Below are 22,063 nucleotides of genomic sequence, written 5' to 3' on the forward strand. Positions count from 1 at the left end.
TCTTCAATTTCTTCGTCATCTGCAGAGCTAGTTGGCATATAAACTTGTGCTGCTGTAGTAGGGTTGGGTTTTATGTCAATCTTGGCCACAATAATGCGTTCACTATGCTGTTTGTAGTAGCTTACCCGCACACCTGGTTTTTTTTATTCGCTAGTAAACCTACACCTGCATTACCCCTAATTGATTTTGTATTTATAACCTTGTATTCACCTGACAAAATGTTTGTTTCTCTTGCCACCGAACTTCACTAAATCCCAATATATCTAACTTTGACCTATCCATTTCCCTTTTTAAATTTTCTAACCTAGCTGGCCGCTTAAGGGATGTGACATTCCACGCTCCGATCCGCAGAAAGCCAGTTTTCTTTCTCCTGATAACGACGTCCTCTTGAGTAGTCCCCGCCCGGATATCCGAATGGGGGACTATTTTATTTCCGGAATATTTTACCTAAGAGGACGCAGTCATCATTTAACCATACAGTAAAGCCCTTGCTTTCAGCCGTTCGCAGTACCAGCACAGCAAGGCAGTTTTTGTTAGTGCTAGAAGGCCGGATAAGTCAGTCATCCTGACTGATGCTCCTGCAACTACTGAAAAGACTGCTGCCCCTCTTCAGGAACCACACGTTTGTCGGGTCTCTCAACAGGTAATCCTCCATTGTGGATGCACCTGCGGTATGGCTATCTATATTGTTGAGGCATGCAAGCCGCCCCACCAATGGCAAGGTCCTTAGCGGATAACATAGTAGAAGTCCAGATGCAGGAATAAGCAAGGTATGGCGTTTCATTTTGAAATGTGTGAATTTACTATCGTCACTTAAAGTTTTAAATACTAATTTAAACGAAATCCCAAGGTATATTCCCATCCAGTTACTACCTCATTGATGTTGTAACGTCACACTCATTTCTCCATAGTCTGTGAACGGACGCAGGAATTATGGTAAATTGGGTCTATTTAAACCCTAGAGGCATCTGAACCGTGAATTTCCTTTCAAAACCTTTTCTTAAGGAATTTACATTATTTACTACCGTTTCATCAAGAACATTAACACATTTAATCGCACTAGGTGAGCGTGGAACTAGTTGCCAGGGAGTAACTGATGAAAATGAAATTACCTTTAACAAATGGGAATTTTATTCATTAAAGCCTTTTCAAAAATAGATTTAAAATTTATAAGCAGACAAGCCCCTCCGAAATATCAAGTTACAGTTTTATTTAGAGGCAGAAAGAACAATATTGACAGTATGAGCCTTCAGGCTGAGAAGCTTGCCACTCCCTTTCAACACGGCCATAGTCACGACCGCTCACAACAACCTCAGAAAGACTACACTGGTGCAAATCTTGAACACACCAGATTTCTTTAAACTAAAAATTTTAACGACTCACACAAACACATTAACTATGCACGCCGTAAGAGGGATGGAAATGGTACAAACACTCGCACTAAGAAATTATTTGCCACCGAAAGTGCAATTTGTCTTTAAAAGCACTCTTACGTTGGAAGGGTGGCAACCTTATAAAAATGACTATTTAAATAATACCCATGAAATTCAGACTTACATTAAATGTTCAATATGCTCTACATTACACATATACCGCCTCGAAAGATGATAGGCAAGATAAAAACATATTTCAGGAATTCGGCGTTTACACCTTAATTCTATAAATTCGTTAACATCGAATCCGACAAACATGACGGCGGCAGCTATTAACCTATGGCAGATTGATAGGGGGATTACTGAACAACCGGAACTGCAGATTGCTCTAACCCTCCCCAACTCCACAAGGGAAAAACGGACCATCCAATTCACAAATAAGCACGGAGATGAATGGTGGGAAGACCCCAAAACCAAGCAGCTGGAGACCTCACCAAGAAAACAAGCAGAATTTAACAAGTACATGAAACAACATATCTCCAATCACTTAACTTCTAATAAACTGCGATTTCTGGCGAAAACCTGGCGCAGCACCCCCTACGCTCTCCCGAACCATCTGCTGCCAGCCGCTTCAATGGAAGCAGGAAGGCGCGCCGATCTCCCGTTGCACGGAGTCGCAGTTCGCCCCTACCAGCCCGATGTCGTGGTTTCTCTTCTGTTGCTGTCATGTCAACCGCGAAGCCACTACCCATTTCTACACTCCTGGAAATTGAAATAAGAACACCGTGAATTCATTGTCCCAGGAAGGGGAAACTTTATTGACACATTCCTGGGGTCAGATACATCACATGATCACACTGACAGAACCACAGGCACATAGACACAGGCAACAGAGCATGCACAATGTCGGCACTAGTACAGTGTATATCCACCTTTCGCAGCAATGCAGGCTGCTATTCTCCCATGGAGACGATCGCAGAGATGCTGGATGTAGTCCTGTGGAACGGCTTGCCATGCCATTTCCACCTGGCGCCTCAGTTGGACCAGCGTTCGTGCTGGACGTGCAGACCGTGTGAGACGACGCTTCATCCAGTCCCAAACATGCTCAATGGGGGACAGATCCGGAGATCTTGCTGGCCAGGGTAGTTGACTTACACCTTCCAGAGCACGTCGGGTGGCACGGGATACATGCGGACGTGCATTGTCCTGTTGGAACAGCAAGTTCCCTTGCCGGTCTAGGAATGGTAGAACGATGGGTTCGATGACGGTTTGGATGTACCGTGCACTATTCAGTGTCCCCTCGACGACCACCAGTGGTGTACGGCCAGTGTAGGAGATCGCTCCCCACACCATGATGCCGGGTGTTGGCCCTGTGTGCCTCGGTCGTATGCAGTCCTGATTGTGGCGCTCACCTGCACGGTGCCAAACACGCATACGACCATCATTGGCCCCAAGGCAGAAGCGACTCTCATCGCTGAAGACGACACGTCTCCATTCGTCCCTCCATTCACGCCTGTCACGACACCACTGGAGGCGGGCTGCACGATGTTGGGGCGTGAGCGGAAGACGGCCTAACGGTGTGCGGGACCGTAGCCCAGCTTCATGGAGACGGTTGCGAATGGTCCTCGCCAATACATCAGGAGCAACAGTGTTCCTAATTTGCTGGGAAGTGGCGGTGCGGTCCCCTACGGCACTGCGTAGGATCCTACGGTCTTGGCGTGCATCCGTGCGTCGCTGCGGTCCGGTCCCAGGTCGACGGGCACGTGCACCTTCCGCCGACCACTGGCGACAACATCGATGTACTGTGGAGACCTCACGCCCCACGTGTTGAGCAATTCGGCGGTACGTCCACCCGGCCTCCCGCATGCCCACTATACGCCCTCGCTCAAAGTCTGTCAGCTGCAAATACGGTTCACGTCCACGCTGTCGCGGCATGCTACCAGTGTTAAAGACTGGGATGGAGCTCCGTATGCCACGGCAAACTGGCTGACACTGACGGCGGCGGTGCACAAATGCTGCGCAGCTAGCGCCATTCGACGGCCAACAGCGCGGTTCCTGGTGTGTCCGCTGTGCCGTGCGTGTGATCATTGCTTGTACAGCCCTCTCTCAGTGTCCGGAGCAAGTATGGTGGGTCTGACACACCGGTGTCAATGTGTTCTTTTTTCCATTTCCAGGAGTGTATATGGCGCAGCCCACTTGACTCACTTGGGGACCTCACATGCACCAACGCTCAAGGCGGACAAGTCATTTCGTGTCTCAGTGTGTCCAACCAACCGACCGATCCAACTGCCAATGACCATTGCCCGAGCAACTCGAGAAGCCTGGCGGTGTAACGTGCAGACTCAGATGTAGGAACTCAGCCCCAATCGTGTGACCACCAGCTGAATCCTGTTACTGGCGGAGTGGCCAGACACTCATTTTCCAGCTTAAAATTTGATCCAAACGACACCCATAGTGTCACTCCAACGTCAGACAGACACTAACTGCCGCACAAATGCGAACGAGAGACAGACCAGCAACTGGTGATGCGAGACTGACGTAGCCTCACCCCAACTGTGAGTTTTTTTTTCTTTATTGTGACTTCATTTCCCTGCCCCATATGGGCAGGGGAGGGCAGTCAGTGGCACAATCCGCCGCTCTTCAGCCGACTGACACGACAACTAAAACAAGAATAAAATGATACATACATAAGGCGATAAAAAAGGGGAACATAAAACAGAGTAAGGTGAGAAAATGGAAGTAAAAATACACTGACATGGAGAGGTTCATGGGGGACAGTTATAAAAGACACCAGAAAGTTAAAAAACCCAGTCGGCGATTCTTAAAGCACAGAGAAGACACTGAAAGCGCATGCACAGGTAAAAAGTCGGCCACAGTATTAAAAATAATCTAGAACAACACACTTAAAACCCACTTGGAACACACATGACGAAGAATAAAACTGCCAGGTGGGACCTGCCGGAGGGATAGGTCAGAGAGGATGGAAAAGGAGGGGAGAGCAAGGGGCAGCAGGGGAAGCGGAGGGATGAAGGGAGGAGGGGCGATAGTGGGTACACTAAGAGGCGGAGGCATGTGGGACAGGAGAGGAAGAGGGAAGACAAGGCTTGAGGAAGTGCAGAGACACTGAACGGGAGCACAAGAGAGGGAGGGGAATAGGAGGGGGAAGCCGCACAGGAGGAGGGAGGGGGAGGAGAGGGAGCCCTGAAGAGGAGGCAGGATGATGAGGTTAGAGTTGGTAGGAAGGGAAGATCTCAGGGCGAAGCTCATCATCTGGGGGGGGGGGTTGATGGTGGAATTAGAGTGGAGAAAGGAGATGGTGGGTGTGGAGATGGAGAGAGGGTGGGACACAATGGTATAGGTGCAGCAACAGGCTGGGGGTGGAGAGGAAGGGAGACACCAGGGGTTAGGGGGATCAAGGTGGCGGACAAAATATAGAGTGCAGATGAATTCAAGTATAAGGAGAAGGTGGGGGAAGGGGATGAGGTCATAGAGGATGTGCATGGGGGATGGAGGTGGATGTGGAAGGTGAGGCGGAGCACATGGTGTTCGAGGATTTGGAGGGCTTTATACAACTAGGGAGGGGCGGAAATCCAAGCTAGGCTGGCATAACAGAGGATGGGGCAGATCAATGATTTGTAGGTTTGATGATGGAAGGATGCTGACCCCACATCCGGCCGGACAGGAGTTTCAGGAGGCAGAGGCAGTTGTGAGCTTTGTGTTGGATGGTAAGGAGATGGAGGAGATGGTGTGTCCAGGTGTGGTGGCGGTCGAGTGTGAGGCCAAGGTATTTGAGGGTAGGACTGAGGTGTATATGACAGCCATAAATGGTGAGGTAGAAATCATGGAGGTGGAAGGAGCAGGTGGTGCGACCTATGATGATCGCCTTGGTCTTGGAGCGATTGATACGGAGGAACCACTGGTTGCATCAAGCGATGAAATGGTGAAGGTGGGTTTGGAGGGTACTTTGGGACCGTTGAAGGGTAGGATAAAGGGCTAGGAAGGCGGTGTCATCAGCAAACTGGAGAAGATGAACCGGTTTCGGAGGTTGGGGCATATCAGCAGTGTACAGGAGATGGAGGAGAGGGGAAAGGAGAGAACCTTGGGGCACACCGGCAGAGGGATAGAACGTACAGCAGTTGGAATTGTGGGTAGTCACGTAGGAGGGACGACGGGAGAGGAAGGAAGCAATGAGATGGACGAAGGTGATGGGAAGAACATAGGCCTGGAGTTTGAAGAGGAGCCTGGGATGCCAGACACAGTCATAGGCGTTCGGGAGACCAAGGGAAACAAAGATAGCGGAGTGACGGGAGTTAACTTGGAGGGAAAGAAGATTAGTAAGGTTAAGGAGCTGGTCGTCGGGGTAGAAGGAAGGCTGGAAGACACATTGGGCGAGGGGAAGAAGGTGGTGCTGGTTAAGGTGGCGGTGAATACCGTGAGAGAGGATGGCCTTGAAGACCTTACTGAACATGGAGGTGAGGCAGATGGGATGATAGGAAGAGGTATCAGAAGGGGGTTTGTTAGGTTTAGGAAACAGCAGGACACGGGAGTTCTTCCACAGGTCAGGGTAAAATCCAGTGGAGAGGAGGACGTTGTACAGGGTAGCAAGGACAGACAGGAAGGATGGGGGGATTCCTTGAGGTGGCGGTAGTTAACGCCATCATGACCAGGGGCAGTGTTGCGTTTAGAGTGGAGGACAAGTGTGATGTCTTGTGTGTGATGGGAGTGTTGATGTCTGAGGGGGGTAACCGATCCAAGTACTGGAAGCTAGGGCCAAGCTGGGGGACAGAGGTGTCAGTGTGGTCAAGGATGGTGGGGAAGAGGGAGTAATCAAAATGGGGATCCAGAATGAGATTTTCACTCTGCAGCGGTCCCGAGTTCGAGTCTCGGTCGGGCACACAGTTTTAATCTGCCAGGAAGTTTCATATCAGCGCACACTCCGCTGCAGAGTGAAAATCTCATTCTGGAAACATCCCCCAGGCTGTGGCTAAGCCATGTCTCCGCTATATCCTTTCTTTCAGGAGTGCTAGTTCTGCAAGGTTCGCAGGAGAGCTTCTGTAAAGTTTGGAAGGTAGGAGACGATATACTGGCAGAAGTAAAGCTGTGAGTACCGGGCGTGTGTCGTGCTTCGTTAGCTCAGATGGTAGAGCACTTGCCCGCGAAAGGCAAAGGTCCCGAGTTCGAGTCTCGGTCGGGCACACAGTTTTAATCTGCCAGGAAGTTTCAAAATGGGGATCGTCAGGAAAGGAGAAGACCTCAGATAGGTGGGAAGCAAAATGGTTAGCCTTACTGAGATTGTATGGAAAGGGTCGATCGTCATGGAGGATGAGATAATGTGGGGTGGGATGGCTACCAGTATGGCGGTGGAAGGCTGACCAGTACTTGGAGGAGTTGGAGGAAGGGTGGAGTTCAGGCATGTGCATGTCTGTCGCGAGTCCCGGCGTTTCTTCGCTGTAAGGAGGTTCCAAATGTGTCGCTGTAATTGCCGGTGGCAGGTGACAGTATCCTGGTCATGAGTGCGGAGGAAGGAGCGGTAGAGCCTGCGGAATTCAAGCAGAAGAAGGATGGCCTGTGGAGGAAACTGGAGAGCGGTGAGGGTGGATGCATTTGGTAGGGATATGAGCCTCCACAGCGTCAGTGGTGGGCTTCTGAAGGAAGGAAGAGGCATGGGTGATGTCAGCAGGGTGGTGAAGGATGAGCAGGTGGCTTTCGACCTGTAAGGCAATGGATTCCCGGTAGGGATCCCAATTGGCACAGTGGTCATCATGGACAGACTTTTGGGGGGGGGCAGCTGGGGGGCTGGCCGCAGGGGTGGGCCGGGTAGAGGAGATGGTGAGAAGGACAGGGAGATGGTCACTACCAATGGGATCGAGGACATCAATGGCGATGCGACCAAGGAGGTTGGGGGAAGCGAGGATAACTTTGGGGATGGAGTTACTTTCAGGACGGGTGTGCTGAGGGAGAGGAACAAGGTCACCATGGAGGGTGGCAAGGAACTGATGCCACCACTGAAGGGTGGCAGGATCATGGCTGTGGATGTTGAGGTCATCAGCGATCACATAGGTGGAGAAGGAACGGTCAACATGGGAAATGAGGTCGAAGGGGAGAGGAGCTCCGGGGCGGATATAGATAGTGGCACAGGTGATGGTGAGGGAGGGAAAAAATAGGCGGAGAAGAAGTTCGACCGGGTCATTGAGGAAGTTTTGTAGCTGGACAGGAAGATGCTTGAGGTGGCCTATAGCGACCCTACCTCGGACTAGGGGAAGCGGATTGTCATTGTGGTGAAGGGGATAGGGGGAGGTGTGGGCAACATGGTGGGGTTAGAGGACGGTTTCACTAAGGATGAAGGAGTTAACCTGGGAGAGGGTATGCATTAAGATGTATTTGTTTTCTAGGAGGGAGCAAATGTTGAGGTAGAGTAGAGGAGACGATACTGTTCACACGCCAGGAGGTTTGAGGTGGGAAGGGTGTGGGAAGGGGAGAGAGGGGCTTAAACAGGGGTGTTGACGTGGGTGAAGGTAAAGTGGGCCTGGTTGTGGAAAACAGATCAGGCGGCAAGGGAAATCTGCTGGAGTGTGTGGGGGTGCTGGAAGGGGTGGATGTTCTGCAGGATGGATGATTTCAGCTCTAGGGGAAGGACAGAGGGAATTGTTAGTTTGCATGTGTGGGTCGATGGGGCAAATGGGGACAGTGAGTTCAGGGTTGGTGGGAGGGGGTTTGGCTTTGCATTTGGAGGAACAGGTGGTGTGAGGTTCATTGCAGGTGTTGCAGGAAGGGGGGGAGGCGAGGTTGGGACACTGTTTAAGAAAGTGGGAGGCTTTACAATTGGGGAAGGTGGGGGGTTCTTGCAGTTTTGGGTGAGGTGGTCGTTGTACAGGAGACAGCGCTGGCAGCAGTAGGATTGAGGAGGGGAACGGGACGGGTCAACAGGGTGGTGGCGGTTGAAAATCAGGGCTCCCTGCGTGAGGAGGTGGTTGATGGAGGAAGCGGACTCTGTAAATATACGCATGAGGAAAGTAGGGCCAGAGGAGTTGTAAATACGGCACGTCAAGTGGACTTGCAGGGAGGGGTGGGCGTTCAGTTCTGCCAACACCTCAGACTCCGTGACCACAGGGCTTAGTTTTATGATGACGGCGGCGAGGGTCGGCGGATAACGAGGTGGTTGGGGCTGACGAGGAGAGGAGTATGTAAGGAATGGGATGAGGGATGCATTGAGCCTAAAGGTGACGTGGGGAAGACATCGGAGGAGATCGGTAGACTGCGGATTTTAGGTAAAAACCTATTTTGTTCCTGAGTTCCTATTTGCATAAAAATTTTTATTTATGCGTTTCATGACTATTTACACTTAATAGCGTTAATTGTATAGGACCCAAAAAAGCCTATTTCGATGTTAGTGCCTATTTTTGCCTATTTCTGCTTTAATATCCTAAAAAGTGCCTATTTCATCATATAAGACAGTGGTTCCAAGTTTTTTTACACTATACGACAGATGAAAAAAATATTTTCTGCTCAGCGTGCAGCAAGGTGGCTAGTTGATATACGCTCATGCTTCGTATTTGCCTAACACTTCGGTCTTTTTTTATTTTTTTTATATCGCTATCCCAAATACTCTTATAGGTGTTTTATTATTCATATGTAAAAAATAGATCATGGATCTTTAAGTTAAAACCTATTTTTTTCCTAAGCTCCAATTTGGATATAAGTTGGTACTTATGCGTTTCATGACTAACTAAACTGAGTACCGTTAGTTCTACAGGACCTAAAATTGCGTATTTAGACGTTGACGCCTAATTTTGCCTATTTCGGCATCAAAATCCTGAAAAGTACCTATTTCGTTAATCTGACAGAGTTTTTGTGTTTTCAAAGATTAGAAAAAGGAAGTTAACTTAGGACTTTACGTCTGGTCGAAGGCAAAGGTCGTTAGAGACTGTTTACAATTCCTTTGCTTGCCTTACTACCAACAGCACTCGGCACGGTTGAATGGTCATCCATCCAAGTACGCGCCGAGCGCGACAGTGCTTAACTTCGGTGAGCGAATGGGAACCGGTCAAAGATTTCAGTTACACATTAGAATCGAACGTGGGAGTACTAAATGTTATATTTGAAAATATTTCGTTCGTTGAATTCTGGCCAGCTGTGTATTTTCGCAAAGAAACGGTTTCATTGGCCTTAAGCTGAGCACAGATTAAAAAATCACAATGTTAATCGTAGACGCCCTCTATCGCTAAGTTACTGCCCTTCGCGCATTTTCTCGCTGCTGTCTACAGGCAATCCTATCAAACTACTCTGTTTCGTGAAAGGTATTATACGTGAATTTTCCGCTTCGAAAAAGAATTTGCCAGCAGTGAGATGTTTTCATCTGAAGCCCCAGTAGATTCCATTCCCTTGTTCAGAAGGGGCGGCCATCTGTCAGGTGCCATATGTCCAACAACGAGTACGGTACTTCCCCTACCGCTCCCATGCACCGCAGTAAAAGGAAAAAAAAACAGGTCATCATTCACTTTTTCCCAGCGAAAAGAAATCAGTACATTGTGTAGCGACCGACGTGTTAAGTGTTACTGACGTTCTAAGTGCAAAATAAATTCTAGTTTCTGTGTGAGAATACTACGTCATGCCGAAAACAGCTAGTTCAATGTGTACTCATATAAAGCAGTGGCTGCAACATTTTCTGCATTATACAACAGATGGGAAAAGCATGCTACAAGGAGGTTAGCTGGTATTTTTTTTAAGACTTCTTATTTTCCTGTCACTTAGGATTCTTTTTTATCGCTATCCTTTAGTAATACGAAATACTCTTTATATGCGATTCTAAACTGCATATCCCTTTTCTCTCGTATTAGGTTTCGAGTGTTAAGAAATCTCACTTAACTCAGCATGCAGATGGAATCGCAATAAAGCTAATGTTGAACGAAAGTCAAAATTGAAGCAAGCTCTTTTAACCAATAAATCTGGTGAATCCTCCGAAAAATGCAAACATCCTCTTTCGGAAACTAGAAAACCATATTTGCAGAGGTTTTCTTGAGTAGTACTGCCATCAGTCTATTCCTGTAGAGTCAACTTTACGTAAGAATTATGTGGATTCAGCTTACAATGCTGCTTTGCACAGAATCCGAGAAGATGTTGGAGAATCTTGTATATGGATTTTCTGTAGATGAGACCACTGACAGTCTTGGCCGTTACATTGCAAACCTGATTGGCCGGCCGAAGTGGCCGTGCGGTTCTAGGCGCTGCAGTCTGGAACCGCGAGACCGCTACGGTCGCAGTTTCGAATCCTGCCTCGGTCATGGATGTGTGTGATGTCCTTAGGTTAGTTAGGTTTAACTAGTTCTAAGTTCTAGGGGGCTAATGACCTCAGAAGTTGAGTCCCATAGTGCTCAGAGCCATTTGAACCATTTGAAAACCTGATTATTGACAAGCTAGATCCAGATGCTCCATCAAGGGCTCATTTGATTCACTCAAAACAGCTTGCAAAAAGTAACCAGCGAACAATACCACAGTTTGTGAACAATGGGCTTAAGGTGCTACACCCAAACGGAATGGATGAGAGTAAGGTGCTTCTGGCCGTTACTGATGCTGCTGCGTATACGATAGCAGCGTTTCAACTATTAAAAGTATTCTACCCACTGAAGCTGCATGTAACTTGTGTAGTGCATGGGATCAATCGCATAGCAGAGTAAGTAAGGCTACAATTTCCTAAAGTAAACTAAGTAATATGTATGGTGAAGAAAATTTTTGTTGAGACACCATGAAGAATACAGGCATTCAAAGAACAGCTACCAGATGTCCCATTGCCGCCAGAGCCTGTTGTCACCTGCTGGGGCACGTGGCTGATAGCAACAGAATACTATAGTACGCATCTCTCAGCTGTCCTGAAGATGGTTGAAAATATACCGGAGGATGCTGCATCTGTAACTGCAACAATGGAGTTACTCAAAGATTCTTCTTTAAAACGGGACTTATTAAGGCCCACTACACATTTATGGCAAGAATAATTTCACAATTAGAAGGCTCAGGGAGACTTATCGACGACAATATTGCCTAGCTTGAAGAAGTCAAAATACAAATTAATGAATACTTAGTGGAAAATCCAGCACTTCTGACTGCAGCATTCCTGTCCAACATGTGCCGAAAATGAAGTACGTCCCTGTCACATCTGTTGATGTAGAACGATCTTTTTCAGCGTATTATAACACTCCTTCTCTGGTACTACTGTACCATAACCTCAACGCTAGAAGGAGATTGTGACATAAAACAATTTTGTAAAAGAAACTATGGCACAAAGCAACAGAGCAGTGTTACCCTCTGAGAGGAATTTTGTTAGTTTGACCGTGTTGTTCCTAACGGTGGTGGCTTATCGGAAATGAAAGTACGAATTACGTAAATATATTGAAATAGTGACAAACAAAATTTTGCGTACCTATACTATTCCTAGAATAAAGGAAACGGTCGCCAGCCTAATTAGGCAAGAGAAAGATTAACATTCTCGTTTATGAAAGTAGGTTTAAGTAACTATAATGGACAACACAACAGACACAACCTAGACTTAGTAACACGCGAGTGCAATGAACTCTGACGCACATATGTTTTAAGATTGAAGCTAACAGTTAGAGCAGCAGGAACTATTTTCAAAATTATAACAGGTACAGAAAAACACTATCACTTTCAGGGTTTACACAAACTGAGTGGTCTTTATACTGTTAATATGCACACAAGAGAGACAAACACTTTAGGCATACATGAGAATGTAACGTTTCACAACTACATCCTTATCGCTTTTACTACAACGAAACACAATGTTGACAAAATTGCAAGAAACTGACTCTCCTTTTAGAATTTACTACAGGCAACAATGTGTTCATTTACTTTACTTAAGGACTTTTAATTTTACCGTTAGCAACAGTACTTTGATAAGCAGTTTTACTAGGAAAATTGTTTTCAGCAATTATCATTGACTTTAACTTTCTCTTTAATAAGTTCAAGAGGCATTATTTAACAGAGCTCTAGGCTTCAATGTACTTTCAGTAAGGACACTCGGTAATCACTTTACTTCAAACGGAGAGGACCCTGAGGGGTGTTATGATGAGGAGTAAAATCAAGGTAGGTAAATAAATTCCGATATGAATTACCTTATATTTCAGCACACTAACAAATCCATTAGGCTGATCCTTCACTGTACATCAATATAGTATTACGTTACAGTGATTGCGCAATGTGGTGGCAACTGCATGTTGGTAGGTGGAATTGCAGGTAGAATTGCTGCACTCAGTCATTTCTTGGTGGCGATGATAAATACAAATTCCAGAATGGTTCCAGCTATTTATCCACCCATCCGAGGCATTGGAAAGAAGCAGGAAAAGCCTCTCTCTGAATCAGCACAATATGCACCTTTATACTAGCAGTGTACGGACTCGTAGTTAGTTTCCGACTGGTGGCTCGTCTCCGACTGCTGGCTCATCTCCGACTGACTATCAGTTCCACCTTTTCCACCTATGCCAACCACAATTTGCGCGCGCTACACAGTTCCGTTCCCGAGGGGAACCACTACACCTTTTACATACAGAATAACTAAAAGCCCTAAGTGAGGATCAGCAATTTACATAACAGCAAACAAATACATTAAATAAAACAGAACATTTTCACATATTGACACTTCTACAAAAAATTATTCACACAAAATTACAATTACATACAATAAGTTCTGTTCCCTCCAAATGGGACAAAGAACTTTAAATTACAGACACACTACTTTGCATAGAATCAAATCACGACATCAAAGGTTTGACAAAGAAAAGAGTACACAATTTTATGTTATCAATTTAAACACATTTACAGAAGATCAACAATGTGACATTAAATAAATCAAAAGCAAAATAAATCCATACAGTATAAGAGCTGTGGTGTTACAGTATAAATTGATTCTGACTGATAAGCGCCACAGTTTTCCACTAGGAAACCTATAAAAGATTTTTGTTATTTGTTGTGAAGCCAACTATGGTCAGAATATGTGAAACTACGAATGTATTAATTAAACTATTACCACAGTTTTTTACGGAGATCTTTATCTTGCAGGAACTTAAAAATATTTGGAGTTATATTCAACATTAATATTGTAGATTGCTGTGCTCTGTAACTGTGTATTTCGGCAGCTGCACACAACTCCTTGAGGCCACTGTTCTTCTGTAAAACCGTTTTCATTTTTGCCCGTACTTTTTCCCCTACTTCACCTGGCGCTTCATTAATTTTCATATTGACTTCTTCAAGCAAAGAAATATTGTCGTCGATAAGTCCCCGTGAGCATTCTCCTTGTTTTAATGACTAATAAGATGTTCCTACTGTCAACACTGTGTATTTTAATTTATTTTTATTTTCTCTGCATCATTTTTATTAGAGCCTATTTTAGATTTTATATAGCCTAAATGAACTACTGAAGGAGCCTATTTTATGTGCCTAAAACACAGTTTTTTACGACCTAAAAATCCGTGGTCTAGAGATCAGTATGGGAAGAGGGAGAGGGAGAATTGATGAGAATAGAGTCTCTGCAAGGGATAAGTTGGGTGATGGGTGCACTGGGGATGTACTTCCGGATTTCAAGGGCGAGGGTGTGGGCATCCAAGAATTTCGGATCAGGGTTGACTAGGACGAAGATATACAGGGGGGGGGGGGGGCTGGAGAGGAGGGAGGTGGGGTGGTATCCATGGCTGGGTCAGTGGGAGTTGGGGCGGTCAGTGGCTTTTAGGGTGAGAGAGTAGAGGAGAAGTCGCCACTGGGCCGTTTGGAAGATTTTTTTGCGGGTGTTGCCTGGGAGGAGGTATGAGGGTCTGGATGGAGGGGGAGATGGTGGGAGGCAGGACCCTCCTGCGAGGCAGTAGCATCGGGTGAGAGGGTAGGGCCCTCTGTTGTGGCGACTGCGGCGTGGCGGGTGGTGACTCGAGCAGGGGAAGCTGCGGTAGTTCCAAGGGGGGAGGGGGGGAAAGTCGTCTCGGCGGGCGACTGGAGCGGAAGGGGGAGGGGTGGGAGCAGAGGCAGGGGCAGGAGCAGGAGCAGCAGCAGGAGCAGGAGCAATGGAAGGAGTGACATAAAGGGTGGGGATACAGTGATGAGGTGGAGATACATGGGGAGGAGACCGTGAGTAGGGGAGGTGGATGAGACAGGTTAATCCCAGAGGAAGCATCCATGACGTTACAGTGGGTGCTGGTGAAGGGGAGGCGTAGATGATGGTGGTAGTTGGCGTGTTCATGATTGCAGGCAGTGCCCACGGGCGACAGGAGTTGCCGAAGTAGAAAAGGAACTAAAACGGGGGGGGGGGGGGAGGCGGGGAGGGGCGGCGACGATCACTGGGTGGCGGCGGCGGCGGCGGCGGCGGCGGCGGCAGCAATAGCAGCAGCAGCGAGCAGCGAGCGCCGAGAGACGGCAACCAGGTGGCGGCGGCGGCGATGGTGAGCAACGGGAAGCGGCGACCAGGCGGCGGCGGCGGCAGCGGCGAGCACCGGGAGGTGGCGGCCAGGCGGCGGCGGCAGGCGTCGAGCACCGGCGGGCGGCGAGGCGTGATAGGCGGCGGCGGCGGTGGCGGCGGTTAGCAGCGAGAGGCGGCGAGCACCGGGAGGCGGCGGCCAGGCGGCGGCGGCAGGCGGCGAGCACCGGCAGGCGGGCGAGGACTGGTAGGCGGCGGCGGCGGTGGCGGCGGTTAGCACCGAGAGGCGGCGAGCACTGGGAGGCGGCGGCCAGGCGGCGGCGGCAGGCGGCGAGCACCGGCAGGCGGGCGAGGACTGGTAGGCGGCGGCGGCGGTGGCGGCGGTTAGCACCGAGAGGCGGCGGGCACCGGGAGGCGGCGGCCAGGCGGCGGCGGCAGGCGGCGAGCACCGGCAGGCGGGCGAGGACTGGTAGGCGGCGGCGGCGGTGGCGGCGGTTAGCACCGAGAGGCGGCGAGCACCGGGAGGCGACGGCCAGGCGGCGGCGGCAGGCGGCGAGCACCGGCAGGCGGCGAGGACTGGTAGGCGGCGGCGGCGGTGGCGGCGGTTAGCACCGAGAGGCGGCGAGCACCGGGAGGCGGCGGCCAGGGGGCGGCGGCAGGCGGCGAGCACCGGCAGGCGGGCGAGGACTGGTAGGCGGCGGCGGCGGTGGCGGCGGTTAGCACCGAGAGGCGGTGAGCACCGGGAGGCGGCGGCCAGGCGGCGGCGGCAGGCGGCGAGCACCGGCAGGCGGCGAGGACCGGTAGGAGGCGGCGGCGGTGAGGGCGGCGACCGGACGGCGTACAGCAGTGACGGCGTGCAGACGGGCAACAACACGACAGGCATGGTTGGGGCTCTTCCGCGTCGATGATTTACCCTGTGTGTAGCCTGGGCACTGTGAGCCCTCGATCAGGAAGTGAGGATCTCCAACCATCGAATGCAACTGCCCAGCTGACAGCGCCCCTTAAATGCACTTGAACAGGCAACCTTTCCGCTTTCCCACCAGAGGGAGACACCAAAGCTGCGATTGCCACAGCGGCGCCACGGCCAGAAACGGAGTGCAGGAAACCGACGTGGTATGGCCTCAAGTCATGGTCTAAAGTCGTTGGAAGTCCCCTGCAGAAATATCTGAGCCATGCTAGCTTTATAACGGCGCATAATTGTAAACGTGTTGCCGGTTCAGGATTTTGTTCACGAAATGACCTCTCAGTTACGTCATGTAAGTGTTCAATGTGATACATCTCAGGCGATCTGGTTGCCAAAATAATTCCCTCAAATTTTCCAGAATGTTCTTCATATCAAACGCGAACAATTGTGGCTTGGTGACAGAGCCCGTTGTCATCCATAAAAACTCTATCATTCTTCTGGAACGTCAAACCCATGAATGGCTATAAATGGTCTCCAAGTAGCCGAACATAAACATCTCTGTCAGTGATCGGTTCATCTGAACGACAGGACGTAGTCCATTCCATCTAAACACGGCCCACATCATTATGGAGCCACCATCAGCTGTGCCTTCTTGACAACCTGGGTCCGCTGCTACATGGGGTCTGCGCCACACTCGAAGCCTACCATCAGCTGTTACCAACTGAATTCGGGACTCATCTGACCAAGCCAAGGTTTCCCAGTCGTCTAGGTTCCGTCCAACATGGTCACGAGTGCACGCTGGAGGCAGCAGGGAATGTCTTGCTGTCACCAAAGGCACTCGCGTTGATCGTCTATTGCTATAGCGCATTAACGCCACATTGCCCTCTCGGGTACGTTCGTCGTACGTCCCAAATTGGTTTCTCGGTTATGTGACGCAGTGTAGCTTGTCTGTTGACACTGACAACATTACGCAAACGGCGTTGCTCTCTGTCGTTAAGTGAATATCGATGGCCACTGCCTTGTCCGTGGTGAGAGGTAATGCCTGAAATGTGGTATTCTCACCACACTCCTGACACTGTGGACCTCGAAATATTGAATTCCCTAACGATTTCAGAAACTGAATGTCCCATGGGTCTAGTTCTATATGCCATTCCGTGTTCGAAATATGTCCCGTCGCGCCACAAGTCACGTCGGAAGTATTTTCACACGAATCATTTGAGTGCTAATCACACCACCGCCTATGCAGTCCTTATATACTTTGTATACGCGGTACTGCCACCATCTCTATATGTGCCTATCGCTATCCCACGACTCCTGTCACCTCATTGTAGATTTGTGTGAGGATCTTACATTGCCACATCACACCACAAAAATGACCGGTTCTGTGAAACTGAAGCTGAAAAAAAGCTTGTTTGACTATGTTTAATAAGTGATGTCAATATTCAGCGATATGACAGGAATGATCATTGGAAACAATAACATCAAGTGAACATGGTCTCAAAAACGCATACGAAGAGCTATGAGCACTTGTTCATTTTCGCTACTTTGAAAGAAACGCTTCTAATGTACAAGTGCTCATAACTTTTAAGGTATGAATTTTTGAGCACATTCTTCTGGACCTTTTTCATGTTTTGGTCCATACACAACTTCTCAAAATATGGAAAGCAAAGAGTTTGCTGTAAAAAGGATTTGTTTCACAGTATCGAAGATCAAGAATTGCTGATAGCTGTTAAGGTATGCGCTTTAGAGCCGTAGTTTACTGGACTTTTTTGTTTCGAATGATCATTCCTGTCACATCCCTGCGTATTGATCATCACTTCTTAAGCACCCTGTATAACACTATACAATATCATTTTTAGCTTCTACTTTTACAATTTTTTACAAAAGTTTTATTTTCATTACTTGTAGTTCTTACTGTGGCCACGGTCTACGATCTGAAGCCCAGTTCTTAATCATTTGTACTAGTATAATTTTACCTCACCCTGCTTCACAAGTGTTATCTTTTTACACGATAAACATTTCAGAAAGAAGCCTCTTAAGTCAGTGAATTCTTACTTCCAAAGAAAGACTGCTGTTTTTCTCAATGATCAAAAACTCACTGAAAACTATTTTTATTCAATACAGTTTTGACTACCTCACAAACTCACTTGAAGCAGTGAGTTTGTGAGGTAGCTCTCTGTACTTCTGTGTTCTGACTGACTCACAACGAAATGTGATTATTACCTTTATGTACCGCTAAATATTGTAATTTACAATTAAAAACCATTAAATCTTGCAACATTGGTTTATGTTGTTACCTTTGGGAGATACTGTAACAAAAAATGTAAAAAGTTTTGAAGTGCGTTTGCAAAAATCATGTTTCAAGTTTGCAAACGTTTTCACACTAGTAGGAAGTTTCATTAAAAGATTTTCAGACTGCTGTTGTGAAAGCAACTACTGCTTGTGAAACACTCAGAAGCAATGACTCGCAACACTCCACAATAAGAGGACATGTAAAACAGCAGAACCGTAACAAGTATTCACGTGGTTGAGAGATGGTGTGCACGTAGGCCCAACAGCGTCCTCCTTTGTGTGACGGAACAGTTCACTGTTACGCTACGCTCAGTCGGTGCGAAGCCGCTACACGAGGTGGAAACGTGCAACCAAAGGTAACCTACGCCTTGCCGACTTCACAGGGTGGAATATTGGCATGCGAGTACTTTCGAACGGGGCAGAATGATTGGCCTCTGGGAGGCGAGTCTGGCGTTCGGCGACATTGCGACTCATGCTGGGCACGCGGCTGTAACATTGAAGAGCATGTGGAGTCAGTGGAGAGAAGAGAGCCGCACACACCACCCACAGGGTATTGGGCGGCACAGTATTACCACAGCGCGAGATGACCGTAATGGTGTCCGTTTGACTGTAACGGAGAAAACATCTTCGTCCACAGCGTTAGTGCGATTTTGGGGCACTGCAACAGGTATGTTTTGTGTGCGTCGACGTTTCGATGCCGTCTTCTTAAGGATGGAGTGGTGACACGCATGCCATGGCGACGGCTTCCATTGATCAGTAACCGTCAATGTCGCAGACTGCTATGACTGCAATGAGCACGTGATCTCCGACACTACCGTGTTGAGTGAAAATTTCTTTTTTTTTTTTTTTTTTTTTTTTTTGTTTTGTTTTCGAACGATTCCCGCTTCGACTATAGCGACGGCCACGTACGCCTTAGACGTCGCCATTGTGAATGCAGCCGGGTGGTATAGCCGACAAACGCCAAGTGCGATGGTTTGGGGCACAATTGCATGTAACACGGGATCACGCCCCCTACTTCTTGAGGGAAATCTAAACGGCCACCGCTACATCAGGGACGCTGTACAGTCCGAGGGCGTGCATCTCCTGTAGGCCGTTCCGTATGTCATATTTCAGCAGGACAAAACCCAGCCGCATGTTGCGAGGAATGTGCAAACCTTCGTCTATGAACTATTGTACCACTGCTTCCAGTTCGCCTGACATGTCGAACATCGAACATGTCCGGGGCATCATTGGATGGTAACTTGTTTGCTCATGTAATCCTTCAGCTACAGTTGTTGCAGATCGTGTGACGGAGTATTCTCCTGCAGCATTTTCAGGTGTTCTTTGATTCCATGTCACGATGTCTAGTGGATCCGACTGCAACACACGATACTCCGTACTGAATTACTACAGTCACAGTGCATATATAGTTATTTAATGTTAATAAGTTTTGTAGTATCACGTTCCCAATCAGTGAAAAAAATTTTGTGATCACCTCGGTCGACCTTGGTGTATTTTATTTCTTCGGAAAATCTGTGTTTAAAGATTATCATTCAGCGACCACCTTCCTCGCTGCATATAAACAAACATCATACGATAATTGGACATAAATAATAAAATTATGGTGGCCGAGCGGTTCTAGGCGCTTCAGTCTGGACCCGCGCGACCGCCACGGTCGCAGGTTCGAATCCTGCCTCGGGCATTGATGTCTGTGATGTCCTTAGGTTAGTTAGGTTTAAGTAGTTCTACGTTCTAGGGGACTGATGACGTAAAATGTTAAGTCCCATAGTACTCAGAGCCATTTGAACAAATAAAATTATGTAAACAACGCGTAGAACGCTCATTAACATTAAAATGAAATACAAGTTTACGATATGTTGACGATTTGTACTTTTGGACCGTCTAATTAGAACTGAACGAAACACAATTTTAGTGCTACAGGCGTTTCGACTTTAGTATTAGCAAGGCCATCTTCAATGGCGTGGAGTAGGTACATTTTTTATGCTATTTAGTTTACAATGTTTCGCATCACGCCAGTTCCCAGAACTCCTGAAGATAGACGTCGACTGTGGATATTGTATCTAACACACAGTCCCTTTGACTGTTCAGAGATGTCAGTAAACCCGCCCAAAGACGTAAACAACCATGCACGAGCAGCGCCTATTACACAGAGGGGGTCCGACAGCCGATCAGTTCCACTCATTCCACGTGGAAGGAGGTACACGGCTCGTGTTGTCTGTAGTTCAACGATGCCTGGTCGGTCAATACCGAGGTTCGATCGCGTCCTCATTATTACTTAGTGCCAAGAAGGGTTTTCAACAAGGGAAGTGTCGAGGCGTGTCGGAGTGAACCGAAGCGATGTTGTTCGGACATGGAAGAGATGCAGAGAGACAGGAACTGTCGATGACATGTCTCGCTCAGGCGCCCAAGGGCTACCACAGCAGTGAATGACCTGTACATACGGATTATGTCTCGGAGGAACCCTGGCAGCAACGCCATCGTGTTGAATAATGCTTTTCGTGCTGCCACAGGACTGTGGGCAATAGGCCACATGATGCGCAAAGTCACTCTCGACGTCGATGACGAGGTCCATCTCTGCAACCACGACACCATGCAGCGCGTTACAAAAAGGCCCAACAACATGCCGAATGGACCGCTCAGTATTGGCATCACGTCCTCTTCACCGATGAGTGTCCCATATGCCTTCAACCAGACAGTCATCGGAGACGTGTTTGGAGGCAACCCGATAGTGCTGAATGTCTTAGACACACTGTCCAGCGAGTTCGCGAGGCGGAGGTCCCCTGGTGTTTTGGGCTGGCGTTCTGTAGAACCGACGTACGCCGCTGGTGGTCATGGAAGGCGCTGTAATGGCTGTATGATACGTGAATGCCATCGTCCGACCGATAGTGCAACTATATCGGCAGCATATTGGCGCGGCATTCGTCTTCATGGATGACAATTCGCATCCCCATCATGCACATCTTGTGAATGACTTCCTTCAGAATAACGACATCGCTCGAATACAGTGGCCAGCATGTTCTCCAGACATGAGCCCTATCGAACATGCCTGACGTAGATTGAAGAGGGCTGTTTATGGATGACGTCACCCACCAACCACTGTGAGGGATGTACGCCGAATCGCCGTTGAGGAGGGTACAATGTGGACCAACAGTGCTATGATGAACTTGTGTATAATATGCTACGACGAACACAGGCATGCATAGATGCAAGAGGACGTGCTACTGGGTATTAGAGGTACCAGTGTGCAACAATCTGGACCACGACATCTGAAGATCTCGTTCTATGTTACAACATGTGTGGTTTTCATGAGCAATAAAAAGGGCAGAAATGATGTTTATGGTGACCTCTGTTCCAATGTTCTGTACAGGTAACGGAACTCTCGGAACCGAGGTGATGCAAAGCTTTTTTTATGTGTGTATAAACAGTCTCTGTAAACAGATTTGGTATATTTTCCTTTTGTATGACACAGTTATAATTAAAGTTCAGATTAAAGCTTTAGTCGATGTTGTTTTGTTCCTTTGTTATCCCTGTTCTGCTTCGTATAAATGCCATTTGAAATTCCGGTTTAGTCTTTAGGCATTATGAACTTAATACTCGTTTTGATATTATGTTTTGGTTGGTGTTGCCAACTATCGAATGTTATTGCCGAGTACTGCATTCATTTTTGTTACTCTGTGTATTTGTTTGCTTGTTTCTGTGTGTGTGTTTAGCCGGCCGGAGTGGCCGCGCGGTTAAAGGCGCTACAGTCTGGAACCGCGCGACCGCTACGGTCGCAGGTTCGAATCCTGCGTCGGGCATGGATGTTTGTGATGTCCTTAGGTTAGTTAGGTTTAAGTAGTTCTAAGTTCTAGGGGACTTATGACCACAGCAGTTGAGTCCCATAGTGCTCAGAGCCATTTGAACCATTTGTGTGTGTGTGTGTGTGTGTGTGTGTGTGTGTGTGTGTGAGAGAGAGAGAGAGAGAGAGAGAGCGGGAGAGAGAGAGAGAGAGAGAGAGAGAGAGAGAGAGAGAGAGAGATAGTGTGTGTGTGTATTACTGCAACACAGAAGAAAAAGTACCAGAACTGTTTGTAACCCACATATACA

The sequence above is a fragment of the Schistocerca cancellata genome, chromosome 3 (assembly GCF_023864275.1).
Source record: "Schistocerca cancellata isolate TAMUIC-IGC-003103 chromosome 3, iqSchCanc2.1, whole genome shotgun sequence".
In the NCBI taxonomy this organism is placed as follows: domain Eukaryota; kingdom Metazoa; phylum Arthropoda; class Insecta; order Orthoptera; family Acrididae; genus Schistocerca; species Schistocerca cancellata.